At 36.4% G+C, this 14,785-nt stretch overlaps 1 non-coding gene across 1 annotated transcript; it reads right to left on the reverse strand.

The window, feature by feature from the left end:
- Positions 1 to 2,053: 2,053 nt before the first annotated feature.
- LOC112719212 (small nucleolar RNA R71) lies at positions 2,054 to 2,161 on the reverse strand. The gene has a single exon (XR_003161523.1). It is a non-coding gene; the product is annotated as a small nucleolar RNA R71 (small nucleolar RNA).
- Between the last annotated feature and the right edge of the window lie 12,624 nt (positions 2,162 to 14,785).

Genomic DNA, 14,785 nt, shown 5'->3' on the forward strand with positions numbered 1-14,785 from the left:
TGGCGCCGTTGCCGGGGATTGTTGAGTTTGGACAACTGACGGTTCATCTTGTTGCTTAGATTAGGTATTTTTTTTTCTTCAGAGTTCTTAAGAATGAATTCTAGTGTTTCAAGGTGATGTTCTTATCATCACCAAAGCTGATTGATCTTCATCAATTTAGCTCTTGAATGCAATGTTCTGCTGAAGCTTGGCTGACCATGTCTAATTCCTTTAGACTGAAGTTTTAGACTAACATTGCATGATTCCTAGAATTCTCATTAAGAATTTTGATACCTTTTTCCACTTTATTTTCGAAAAAAAAAGCAAAAAAAAAATTTACAAAATCATAAAATCCAAAAATATTTCTTGTTTGAGTCTAGTGTCTCATGTTAAGTTTGGTGTCAATTGCATGCATTCATTCATGTGTCTTAAGGATCTTCAAGTAATTCTTGATGATTTCTTACTCTGATCTTTGAATTCTTTTGACTTGAGTGTTTATGTGTCTCATATGCATTCTCATTAGTGTCAGTAGTATACAAACTGCTAAGTGTCTTGCATGCATTATTATTTGATTTTAGTTGCATTTTGATTATTCTTCATTATTAAAAATCCAAAAATATTTTTAATTTGTGTCCTTTCAAGTCAATAATACAGAGAATTGAAGATTCAGAACATACTGCAGAGGAATTGCACAGAAAAAGCTGGGCGTTCAAAACGCCCAGTGAAGAAGGACAGACTGGCGTTTAAACGCCAGCCAGGGTACCTGGTTGGGCGTTTAACGCCCAAAAAGGTAGTGTTTTGGGCGTTAAACGCCAGAATGTGCACCATTCTGGGCGTTTAACGCCAGGATGGCACAAGAGGGAAGATTATGTTTTCAATGCAATTTTTTTTTCAGGTTTTCAAAGTTTTTCAAAATCAAATCTTTTTCAAATCATATCTTTTCAATCAAATCTTTTTCAAAATCAATTTCCTTCCTTTTTCAAAGATACTTGCTATCAATTAATGATTTGATTCAACATTTCAAGCATGTTGCCTTTTCTGTTGAGGAAGGTTTAATGTTTGAATCATATCTTTTCTTGATAGCCAAGTCATTAATTTTTAAAATCAAATCTTTTTAAAAATATTTTTCAAATCATATCTTCTCAATCACATTTTTTAAAACTAATCGTATCTTCTTAACCACATCTTTTTCAAAATAGTTTTCAATCAAATCTTTTTGATTTCTAATTTCAAAATCTTTTTCAAAAATCACTTGATTTCTTTTCCACTCTTGGTTTTCGAAAATCAAATAAGTGTTTTTCAAAATGTTTTCAAAATATTTTACTTAATTTTCGAAAATTGCTTCCCTTCTTCTCACATCCTTCTATTTATGGACTAACACTATTCCTTGATGCAAAATTCGAACTCCATCCTCTTTGACAAGTTCGAATTTTCTACTTCTGCCTTCCATTTTCTTTTCCTCTGACACCTCAAGGAATCTCTATACTGTGACATAGAGGATTCCATATTTCCTTGTTCTCTTCTCTTTCTTATGAGCAGGAGCAGAGACAAAAGCATTCTTGTTGAGGCTGACCCTGAACCTGAAAGGACCTTGAAGCGAAAGCTAAGAGAAGCTAAGGCACAATTCTCTGTAGAGGACCTAACCGAATTCTTCAAAGAAGAAGAACTCATGGCAGCCGAAAACAACAACAATGCTAACAATGCAAGGAAGGTGCTGGGTGACTTTACTGCACCTACTCCCGACTTCTATGGGAGAAGCATCTCTATCCCTGCCATTGGAGCAAACAACTTTGAGCTTAAGCCTCAATTAGTTTCTCTAATGCAACAGAATTGCAAGTTCCATGGACTTCCATTGGAAGATCCTCATCAGTTTTTGGCTGAATTCTTGCAAATCTGTGACACTGTCAAGACTAATGGGGTTGACCCTGAGGTCTACAGACTTATGCTATTCCCTTTTGCTGTAAGAGACAGAGCTAGGACATGGTTGGACTCTCAACCTAAAGAAAGCCTGGACTCTTGGGAAAAGCTAGTCAATGCCTTCTTGGCAAAGTTCTTTCCACCTCAAAAATTGAGTAAGCTTAGAGTGGAAGTCCAAACCTTCAGACAGAAGGAAGGAGAATCCCTCTATGAAGCTTGGGAAAGATACAAACAATTAATCAGAAAGTGTCCTTCTGATATGCTTTCTGAATGGAGCATGATAGGTATTTTCTATGATGGTCTCTCTGAACTATCCAAAATGTCTTTGGATAGCTCTGCTGGAGGCTCTCTTCATCTGAAGAAGACGCCTACAGAAGCTCAAGAGCTGATTGAAATGGTTGCAAATAACCAATTCATGTACACTTCTGAAAGGAATCCTGTGAACAATGGGACTAGTCAGAAGAAAGGAGTTATTGAGATTGACACTCTGAATGCCATATTGGCTCAGAACAAAATATTGACTCAACAAGTCAATATGATTTTTCAAAGTCTGTCTGGAATGCAAAATGCACCAAGCAGTACTAAGGAAGCTTCATCTGAGGAAGAAGCTTATGATCCTGAGAACCCTTCAATGGAAGAGGTGAATTACATGGGAGAACCCTATGGAAACACCTATAATCCTTCATGGAGAAATCATCCAAATTTTTCATGGAAGGATCAACAGAGACCTCAACAAGGTTTCAACAACAATAATGGTGGAAGAAACAGGTTTAGCAATAGCAAGCCTTTTCCATCATCTTCTCAGCAACAGACAGAGAGTTCTAAGCAGAATACCTCTGACTTAGCAACCATGGTCTCTGATCTGATCAAAACCACTCAAAGTTTCATGACTGAAACAAGATCCTCCATTAGAAATTTGGAGGCACAAGTGGGTCAGCTGAGCAAGAAAATTACTGAACTCCCTCCTAGTACTCTCCCAAGCAATACAGAAGAAAATCCAAAAGGAGAGTGCAAAGCCATCAACATGGCCGAATTTTGGGAGGAAGAAGAGGCAGTGAATGCTACTAAGGAAGACCTCAGACCTCCAATGAGTTCCCCAATGAGGAACCATGGGAATCTGAGGCTCAAAATGAGACCATAGAGATTCCATTGAACTTACTTCTGCCATTCATGAGCTCTGATGAGTATTCTTCCTCTGAAGAGGATGAGTATGTCACTGAAGAGCAAGTTGCTAAATACCTTGGAGCAATCATGAAGATGAATGACAAGTTATTTGGAAATGAGACTTGGGAGGATGAACCCCCTTTGCTCACCAAAGAACTGGATGACTTGTCTAGGCAGAAACTGCCTCAAAAGAGACCGGACCCTGGGAAGTTTTCAATACCTTGTACCATAGGCACCATGACCTTCAAGAAGGCCTTGTATGACTTAGGGTCAAGTGTAAACCTCATGCCTCTCTCTGTAATGGAGAAGCTAGGGATCTTTGAGGTGCAAGCTGCAAAAATCTCACTAGAGATGGCAGACAACTCAAGAAAACAAGCCTATGGACTTGTAGAGGATGTTTTGGTAAAAGTTGAAGACCATTACATCCCTACTGATTTCATAGTCCTAGAGACTGGGAAGTGCATGGATGAATCCATCATCCTTGGCAGACCCTTCCTAGCCACAGCAAAGGCTGTGATTGATGTTGATAGAGGAGAGTTGATCATTCAAGTGAATGAAGAATCCTTGGTGTTTAAGGCTCAAGGATATCCCTCTATCATCATGGAGAGGAAGCATGAAGAGCTTCCCTCAAAACAGAGCCAAACAGAGCCCCCACAGTCAAACTCTAAGTTTGGTGTTGGGAGGCCACAACCAACTTCTAAGTTTGGTGTTGAACCCCCACATTCAAACTCTAAGTTTGGTGTTAGGAGGTTCCAACATAGCTCTGAGCATTTCTGAGGCTCCATGAGAGTCCTCTGTCAAGCTAATGACATTAAAGAAGCGCTTGTTGGGAGGCAACCCAATGTTTTATAATTAACTATTTTCTTTTGTTATTTTATGTTTTTTGTAGGTTGATGATCATGAGAAGTCACAAAATCAATGAAAAGAGCAAAAACAGAATGAAAAACAGGAAGAAAAACAGCACACCCTGGAGGACGCACCTACTGGCATTTAAACGCCAGTAAGGTTAGCAGATGGGCGTTTAACGCCCAGTCTGGCACAATTCTGGGCGTTTAACGCCAGAAAGAGGCACCAGACTGGCGTTAAACGCCAGAAAAGGGCAAGAAGCTGGCGTTAAACGCCAGAAATGGGCACCAGCCCGGCGTTTAACGCCAGAAATGGCTAAAAACGCAATTTTGCTTGCCATTTGGTGCAGGGATGACTTTTTCTTGACACCTCAAGATCTGTGGACCCCACAGGATCCCCACCTACCCCACCACTCTCTCTCTTCTTCCCCCACTCACCAATCACCTCAACACCTCTTCCCCAAACACCCTTCACCTATCAAATCCCATCTTTCTCTTCACCACTCATCATGAGATCCCTGAGATTCCTCAAGGGATGCACTTTCCTCCACAAAACTATTGGGAGCAACTAAACACCTCCCTAGGAGAATTGAGTTCCAACATGGGACAACTAAGGGTGGAGCATCAAGAACACTCCATCATCCTCCATGAAATTAGAGAAGATCAAAGAATCATGAGAGAGGAGCAACAAAGACAAGGAAGAGACATTGAGGAGTTCAAGCACTCCATAGGACCTTCAAGAGGAAGAAAGAGCCGCCATCACTAAGGTGGACCCGTTCCTTAATTTCCTTGTTCTTTATTTGTCTGTTTTTCGAAAATTATTGCTTATATTTATCTATGTTTGTGTCTTGTGATCATTAGTGTCTTAGTGTCTATGCCTTAAAGTTATGAATGTCCTATGAATCCATCACCTTTCTTGAAAAAAAAAACGTGCTTAATTGAAAAAGAAAAGAATTGCATGAATTTTGAATTTTATAACAGTTTAATTATTTTGATGTGGTGGCAATATTTTTGTTTTCTGAATGTATGCTTAAACAGTGCATATGTCTTTTGAATTTGTGGTTCATGAATGTTGGCTCTTGAAAGAATGATGAAAAAGGAGACATGTTACTGAGGATCTGAAAAATCATAAAAATGATTCTTGAAGCAAGAAAAAGCAATGAAAAAAAAAAGAGAAAAAGAAAACGAAAAAAAAAAGAGAGAAGAAAGAAAGAAATAAAGTTGTGATCCAAGGCAATAAGAGTGTGCTTAAGAACCCTGGACACCTCTAGTTGGGGACTCTAGCAAAGCTGAGTCACAATCTGAAAAGGTTCACCCAATTATGTGTCTGTGGCATGTATGTATCCGGTGGTAATACTGGAAGACAGAGTGCTTTGGGCCACGGCCAAGACTCAATAAGTAGCTATGTTCAAGAATCATCATACTTAACTAGGAGAATCAATAACACTATCTGGATTCTGAGTTCCTAAAGAAGCCAATCATTTTGAATTTCAAAGGATAGAGTGAGATGCCAAAACTATTCAGAGGCAAAAAGCTAAAAGCCCCGCTCATCTAATTAATACTGATCTTCATAGATGTTTTTGGAATTCATTGCATATTCTCTTCTTTTTTTTCTTGTTCGACTTTCAGTTGCTTGAGGACAAGCAACAATTTAAGTTTGGTGTTGTGATGAGCGGATAATTTGTACGCTTTTTGGCATTGTTTTTAGTATGTTTTTGGTATGATCTAGTTAGTTTTTAGTATATTTTTATTAGTCTTTAGTTAAAATTCACTTTTCTAGACTTTACTATGAGTTTGTGTGTTTTTCTGTGATTTCAGGTATTTTCTGGCTGAAATTGAGGGACCTGAGCAAAAATCTGATTCAGAGACCAAAAAGGACTGCAGATGCTGTTGGATTCTGACCTCCCTGCACTCGAAGCGGATTTTCTGGAGCTACAGAAGCCCAATTGGCGCGCTCTCAACGGCGTTGGAAAGTAGACATCCTGGGCTTTCCAGCAATATATGATAGTCCATACTTTTCCCAAGATTTGATGGCCCAAACTGGCGTACAAAGTCACCCTTAGGAATTCCAGCGTTAAACGCCGGAACTGGCACAAAAGTGGGAGTTAAACGCCCAAACTGGCATAAAAGCTGGCGTTTAACTCCAAGAAGAGTCTCTACACGAAAATGCTTCATTGCTCAGCCCAAGCACACACCAAGTGGGCCCGGAAGTGGATTTTTATGTCTTTTACTCATCTCTGTACACCCTAGGCTACTAGTTTTCTATAAGTAGGACCTTTTACTATTGTATTTTTAAATCTTCGGACATCTAGTTCTTAGATCAGATCTTGGTTCTTCTGGTTCCCTCTCTGGGACCGAAGCCAATGATCACTCTTGTTCTTATGTATTTTCAACGGTGGAGTTTCTACACACCATAGATTAAGGTGTGGAGCTCTGCTGTACCTCGAGTATTAATGCAATTACTATTGTTCTTCTATTCAATTCCGCTTGTTCTTGTTCTAAGATATCACTTGTTCTTCAACTTGATGAATGTGATGATCCGTGACACTCATCATCATTCTCACCTATGAACGTGTGACTGACAACCACCTCCGTTCTACCTTCGATTGGGTGAATATCTCTTGGATTCCTGATACACGATGCATGGTTGATCGCCTGACAACCGAGTGCTCGCCTGACAAACGAGCCAGCCATTCCGTGAGATCAGAGTCTTCGTGGTATAGGCTAGAACTGATGGCGGCATTCAAGAGAATCCGGAAGGTCTAACCTTGTCTGTGGTATTCTGAGTAGGATTCAATGATTGAATGACTGTGACGTGCTTCAAACTCCTGAGGGCGGGGCGTTAGTGACAGACGCAAAAGAATCACTGGATTCTATTTCGGCCTGATTGAGAACCGACAGATGGATAGTCATGCCGTGACAGGGTGCGTTGAACATTTCCACTGAGAGGATGGGAGGTAGCCACTGACAACGGTGAAACCCTTTCTTAAGCTTGCCATGGAAAGGAGTAAGAAGGATTGGATGAAGACAGTAGGAAAGCAGAGAGACGGAAGGGAAGGCATCTTCATACGCTTATCTGAAGTTCCTACCAATGAATTACATAAGTATCTCTATCTTTATCTTTATGTTTTATGCGTTTATCACCATACCCATTTGAGTTTGCCTGACTGAGATTTACAAGGTGACCATAGCTTGCTTCATACCAACAATCTCTGTGGGATCGACCCTTACTCGCGTAAGGTTTATTACTTGGACGACCCAGTACACTTGCTGGTTAGTTGTGCGAAGTTGTGTTTATGCCATGGTATTGAACACCAAGTTTTTGATTTCATCACCGGGGATTATTTGAGTTGTGAAAAGTAGTGATCACAATTTCGTGCACCACTTGCCATATGTGAATAAATCCTGAAAAATCTGGCTGAGAAAATTAAGTTGAACTTAACAACATTATTTAATAGCAGGAAATAATCAAGAAAAAGTTAGAACAATAATGTAATATAAAATCCTGATAAAAAATTTATAGTTTCAGATAAGGAAAAGCACATTAAAAAAATTGATGAATAGTGGTTAAAAAAATTGACTCTTAATTAAACTCTAAATCTGTTATTAATTGGGAACCAAATTACAGTAGCGTTAAGACTTATTTGAATTTAGGTAGATCTTCACAAATCTACAGAAAACAAATAGCATCATAACTCAATGAAGATGAAATGTGACAAACAGAGTAAAAGCATCAGCAAAGTATGTAAGAGATGGAAAAATATGTAAATCCAAGATGAGATATTCACAAAGTAAGACAAGCATAAATATAGAACTGTCAAAGAGCTAATTCAAGCTCTTAAGGGTAGAGCCATATGTTTTGTGTGACTTCAATAATTCTTATTGGAAAGATTTATTTTTATCAGGAGGGTTTCTTTTTAGTCATATTTGAATCTATAAAGAATTCAGACCTATTGGATATAAAATAGGAAACATTTATTTACGACCCTAGTTGCCTCTTGTTACTTTGTGCAGGCGACATCGTCACATACTTCATCGAAAGGATTCGAATTTTTTTGTCTCTGAACTTGCTGCAGGTTATGTAAGTGCCAAGAATGTCACCTAACTATTTATTGCCTTATGATGCTCATTTCGTTTAGATTTTCATTAGTAGTTTTGTTAATTGTGACTGAGCATCCTAATATATACACACATGAATGTAAGTTGCAACAGGAATTGCAGACGGGGCTTGGCACGAGGAAGAGGAAAATGAGCATTGAGCTTTCAATCACATTCTCGTAATTCATGTCACATGGGGATAGCGTAGATAGATCTTGTAATCATTTTAATTATTCCTCGAAGTGTAGTAGATGATTTTTAAGTTTACGTAGTGAGTACCAAGGCACTAACCATGTCTAATTGAAACTAGCACAAGGACACTTTGTTTGACTATGTTGGGTTGTTATGAAATATATACTTTGAGAACTCTTTTGTTTTGTTATCATTGGCTTGTTAGCATCGTAGAAAATGTGGATGAATATACGAAATTTTTTTTGAAGCACCATGTGTGATAATTAAAAAGTTGTCTTGTTAGGTGATGTAAAGTTTGCTCCTGTTAGGGAGCACATACATTACCAAGAGAGAAATAAATATTAACTCAAAAGTAACAATGTGCAGAACTTATGTGTTGTATGATATGCGGCACAACAAAGGAAGAGTGTCAATAAAGGTTGAGCATTTCACACTCATTTTTTGGGGCAAAACCTAATGAAAACACTTACAACACATGCAACTTAAAAAAAAATTCATTCTGAGAAATGAACAACTGACCATGCAAGTTAACTAATACATATGCATACATAGTCACACCATTTGCATCTGGGGTGGGTCCATATCCAATGTCTACCACTAGGATAATACAAGTAGAGTAGATACACTAAAGTCTGGAATTAACAAAATATAACGGCAACAACTAATTTTAAAATATTTGGGCCTTGGAAATGGTTCCCAATTTCATTCTTATGCAAGCATGTAAATAAAATAGTATTCAGGGGAGGGGCAGAAAACTACACTGCACCGCCTTTGCCTTGAGGACCACAAGAGCCTTAAGCTCACTGTAGTCAGATGCGACAATCCTGATTGCTATTTTCATCCTCAATGTGGCCTCATCACCATATATATATATATAAGTGTCAATTTTGCCAAGGCCAAATTAATTTCTAGAAGCTAAAATGCTAACGGTGTTCTAACCAAGTTGCCAAAGATAGCTGGAGAGAATCAACCGTTGTGAGACATCTACCATATGCACCATATTATAGATTTATCTCTATCCAATAAAAATTTTTATAGCAACAAACGAATGAGTTAAAAATAATTCGGTCTTTGTATGTACAGACGTACAGGCCGTCATGATATTTCAAAATCTGTTCCTAATCATTTGGATTATGTGGTATGGTTTGGATTGTATCAAGTCTAAAAATTATGTAAAATCTAATTAAAGGAAAGAAAAATTGGGGAGACAACATAGAATGACTTATACACCTAGCCTGATAGGAATGCTCATGGGGTATTAATACGTCCCCAGGTGTTTGGATCTGGTGAAACATGTTGAAAGTTAATCAAATTCGGCTCAAATTAGAAAATGTTCTTGAGGCTAGCCATCTGCAGTTCCCATCACCATAGAAAGAATTTTACTTACAAAAAAAATAGTTGAATGATCATTAAATTTTTCATCAACAAAATGCCTTATGGGTTATGTACTATAAGGTGCATGTTGCGCTCGGACCTAGGTTCGGACTCCATGGTTGTGCAAACATCAAGAGCATAAACAGAAGCTCTTTTTACATCCAATAATAGCATGTACCAAGTCTCAGGTGGCTTGCAAATGGGTACAAATACCTGTTCAAATGAGCAGTAAAATAAAATAGCAGTTAAATAGATCCATATTGTATGTGTGAATGCTAGATCAGTTACTAGTTCATGTTATACTTGGAGCAATCATGCCGAAACATTAAGATGAATATTTCTTACATGCACAAGTTCTTGAGTTGGTGAAATCCAGCGTCTCGCATAGCTCTCTATTATATGTTCCTTCGGAGTTTGGAACAAGATCTCGGTGGCAAAAGTTAATAGGAAGAACCAGCATTGCGGCATAGTGTTCACTTTGGCTTGAAGTGAGGAAAGGATCACAACAGTGTTCACAACTTATATTGGGTAAAAAAAATTCCAAGTTTTTTAGATTTGCACATTTACATTCATAAATTATTAGCTGCTGTTATTAGAAAAGAATGTTAAGTCAAGTTCCAAGGTTATTACATCAAAGTGGGGCATGAAATTGGGCTTGAGGGATAAAAACTTTTCACAAGGAAGAGTGAGCTCATAATGCTTAAATAAATTCTCAGTTTCTTTGAAAACACAACAAACATGCACAGGGATTTATTAGAATCTCGTAGAAATGCGATCAAATCTGAAACAATTATTGAAAGTCTTCTAATTTTACAGATTGTTACCTCATTTCATCATTTTTGGCAAAAATATAAGTCCCAATTTGGCACTCGTCCCTAGTCAGAACCATATGGGAAAGTTCTGTGTTGAAAATAGTTGAATTTTTAATTATGAAAATAACACAGTGTAGCTTTATAATAAAAAATGGGACACCTATAGTAAAATTCAATCATTCAAAGGGTTAATGATCGGGTTTCTATTACAATACTTGCCTTAGGTATGTGGTAAACTGGGTTCTCCAGGTTCGGCGCCAGAATGCGTCCCGGACGCCCCCTTTTAGTACGATGAAACAAAGGTCGTCTGTGCGGCGTCGAGTTCGATTAGGTCTTGGGAGGAGATCGCATGGTCGCATCGTCATGGGAGGCAGCTAGCAAGTCTACGCTTGAGACCCGTGGCATCTTTAGACGCCTCAGAGCTAATTTGGAAGAGGCATAGAGATTACAAACCCAAGTTGTACTTTCAAACTGCCCTTCAAACCTTGTATTCTGCAAAAATACAAGTTCAACCAATGTTCTGTTAGCAACCAATATTGAATGTAGATGCTGAGAAGAGGAAATATTTCATTAAATTATCTACATACAAGAAAACATTTATGCAGGAACACGCATTCGGGATTTACGAGCGAAAAGGCTTTGTGGTTCATCCAAATGTAATATGGTGATGATAACCACGGTATATTGCCATTACATGAGCTACTATTTTAGGGTTCATGGGCATTACACACATCAACTCACTAGATAAGGCCATGAATGGATTGGGGTATTTCTAACGGGCTTATTTGGAAAGAATTACATTTGGCCCATCACCACACACATAAAGATATTATGTTCTTTTATGTCTAAAGGTACCCTAGGTCCAAAAAAATAAAACAAAAAAGATTCACACAAATAAATTCCAAATTTTTCATACATTTAGTTTATTACTAAAGGCCCAAAACACTTATCACTAAGTATTGTGTATGTATGCTTGTTTTTTACATCAAATGTTATCAACTTATTCTTTTTGGTAGACATGTTATCAACATTTAATAGTAAATAGTAATGGTAATTATTTTTTAAAATAAAAAATTAATAATAATAATATAACACCATTAATAATAATAATTTTGTCTAAGTAAATATTAACACTGAGTAGATATTGAATCATATATATATATATATATATATATATATATATATATATATATATATATATATATATATATATATATATATACCCTCTATGACATGTCACTTCTTAATTGGTTGTTATGTTAATTATGGTTAAGCTATTTTGAAATTAAATTATAGTCCAAAATGGGTAATTGTATAATTTACTTAAATACTAAAAATTGAATCTTTGCTTCTTTCCCAAATCATGCTTCCAGAGATTGAACCCTAATTTCTCTGTAGCTCCTCCCCATTCCGTCGCTGTCGTCGCGCCACCCGAGCATAATCGCCTCATTAGGTGTCCCGTTCTCTCCGTCTATGGTGCCGTTGCCGACCTCCAAAGCATTGCCGCTGTTGTCGTCACAAGCAGCACCGCCATCCTCAGGTATCCTTCCCTCTCACTCTTATTATCTCTTTTGAAGTTGATTGATATAAATTTACTCCACCATCTCTCCTTTCTCCTCTGGTATACGTATGTAGTTCTTTGCTTTGTTCAATACGATTTGAATACGGTATAGTGTGTAACATATCTAATTAGTTCAGGAACATAAAATGTTGAGATATTGAGAAAGAAAGAACCCATATAATGTTGTAGACAAAGATACTGGGGCAGTGTATGTGGGTATTGAAAAATACGGAGTAGGCATAATAGGAAAAATCAAGTGAAGGAGAGGCGTATATGAATTGCGAGAGAAGTGTGTCATCTTTAAGAAGACCTGTGATAAGCATGAAGGCCTGCATTTGGCGAAGATGGCTCTTATTTGAGCAACGGTGAAAGCAAGCTTTGACAGAATCAGGAGAGCGGTGAACAGAAGCAAGTTCTAATGTGGTACTCATTTGCTGCGTCATTGTCGGTGGCAAGATTAAATAGCCAAAAGTAAAGTGAGGGACTAACTAAATGTATTTTTTACAATCTCAAAGATGTAAATAATGCAATTATTAAGCCAATAACTAAATCAATGTAATTTGTGAATTTCAAGCACCATTTTAAGATTTAATTTTTCTATTTTTACATAGACACAAGTTTATCACAAGGAAAAGTATAGGTAGACAATAAAAATATTAAATAGTATGAATAATAGATATATTAAATGTTCAATTCACTAAGTGTGCAAATGGTTATTCTAATATTAAGATTTAGGTGAGAAAAATTCTTATCATAATACCTTTAGACACATTTACATTGAAAGTGGATCCCACTATCTTTAACCAAGATTTGTTTTGTTGATCAACTTTTATGTGTGTCAAAAAATAATTTGCACCTAACAAGAATTTTCCTCTCCTACATACTCATCTTTCAAGAATCAGAGCTCAAAGTAGCATCGAGAAAATGAAATAAAGTGATATCATTGTAGCTTAAGCCATAAAATTATCTATAGTTGATGCAGACAAGAGTTGCCTTAAATAGTTGATCAAATTGAAATCATTATACTCCTCCTATTTTTTTTATGTGACATATTCACTCTGGTATATCCTTAAATCGATGTGTCTATACAAATTTTGTTGAGTCAAATAAAAGTGAATGTAGATAATTTGTTATATATGCTTAATATTTTGACATTTTGGCCTTGTCTTGCTTGATACAGTGGCATTTCATTCATGATACATTGTCAGATATATGAAAACTAATTTCCGAGTTCAGAGAATCAAACTGACTCAGCATAGAAAAATAGCAAAACCAATTTTGTTGAAATCAAATAAATTGAAATCATTATACTCCTCCTATTTTTTTTATGTGACATATTCACTCTGGTATATCCTTAAATCGATGTGTCTATACAAATTTTGTTGAGTCAAATAAAAGTGAATGTAGATAATTTGTTATATATGCTTAATATTTTGACATTTTGGCCTTGTCTTGCTTGATACAGTGGCATTTCATTCATGATACATTGTCAGATATATGAAAACTAATTTCCGAGTTCAGAGAATCAAACTGACTCAGCATAGAAAAATAGCAAAACCAAACATGTTCTCGCATTGCAACATCATTTCTAGTCATATTGACAATAAATAATTTGACTAACTTTACGCAAAAGTGATGATTCAGATACAGAGTAAAAAGTAAGAATGTACAGAGATACAGAAAGAAGCTACAACTCTGTATCTCTATATAATCTTATTATGTATCAAAGTATTCACCTATTCAAAATACATTTACTATTTTACTGATTCCACCAAATTTGGTGACTCTGCTGAAACATAACATGTTACACTAATATCTATAAGAGAATTTTTCTGAAAACTAAACCATCCATATATTAACTAGCACTGGTGTAATCAATTTCACTTCACAGTTCTCAGAAATGAAAGAAGAACTTATCTTTAGAAAGAGGTCTCACTTTTCTTCCATGGAAAACAGAACGAAAAGCTCTTAGCAATGCCATTGCAGAAGGCTTCCCTAAAAAATTTGAATATCAGCACTTAGATTCATAATTAGGCTCAAAATAAGGCTCAAAATATTACCAACCAATAAAATTCTGCAATTTGTGACATTAAACATGTAACTCGAATTAAGTAGCAAATTACCTTTGGATTCAGAATATCCAACCATGATTTTGTTAGCTTCTAAAAGCCTAGAAACCTCTCTACCAAATTCAAAAGCACGAAAGAATCTATGCTCAATTTCCTTCATGCTAGTAACAAAATCTTTAGCTCTATGTGTGATGAACTGAGAAGGATCTTCTCTTTCAGTGTGGACATTTTCCACAATGCTTGGTAACTCTATTTTCAAACCTTCAACTACTCTTAAAACAAATGATAATTGGTCATAGCAATTTACTGATGAACCCCTGCACCCATTTCCTCTGTTAATATCCTTTTCATTATCCATGGAGTTTAGGAAATCCTCTCCTTCTCCATGCTTGCACTCGAGTCTATGTTACACAGATACAAATACTAATTATGATGCTGAATACAAATTTATGGAAAGGAAAATCACAAATTTAAAAGTAGGTTACATTAATATACGTACTCAGTATTGAATACGATATAATAATACAGTATGATCCGTGCATACAATATTTTTTTTTGAAAAAAATCATACTAAATAGACAAAAAAATATCAAATAAATCCCTTATATAAAATATATATTAAAACACCTTGTAAAAGAAACAGAACATACTAATCATATAGCATTTTTAATTCTAGCATGTGCAGAAAACAATACACAAAATCCTAGGTCACTACAGAAATCCACAAAGACATTACAATCATATAGTTAATTTAGTTTCAAAAAAATGACTCAT

Source organism: Arachis hypogaea, chromosome 10, assembly GCF_003086295.3.
Source record: "Arachis hypogaea cultivar Tifrunner chromosome 10, arahy.Tifrunner.gnm2.J5K5, whole genome shotgun sequence".
NCBI lineage: Eukaryota > Viridiplantae > Streptophyta > Magnoliopsida > Fabales > Fabaceae > Arachis > Arachis hypogaea.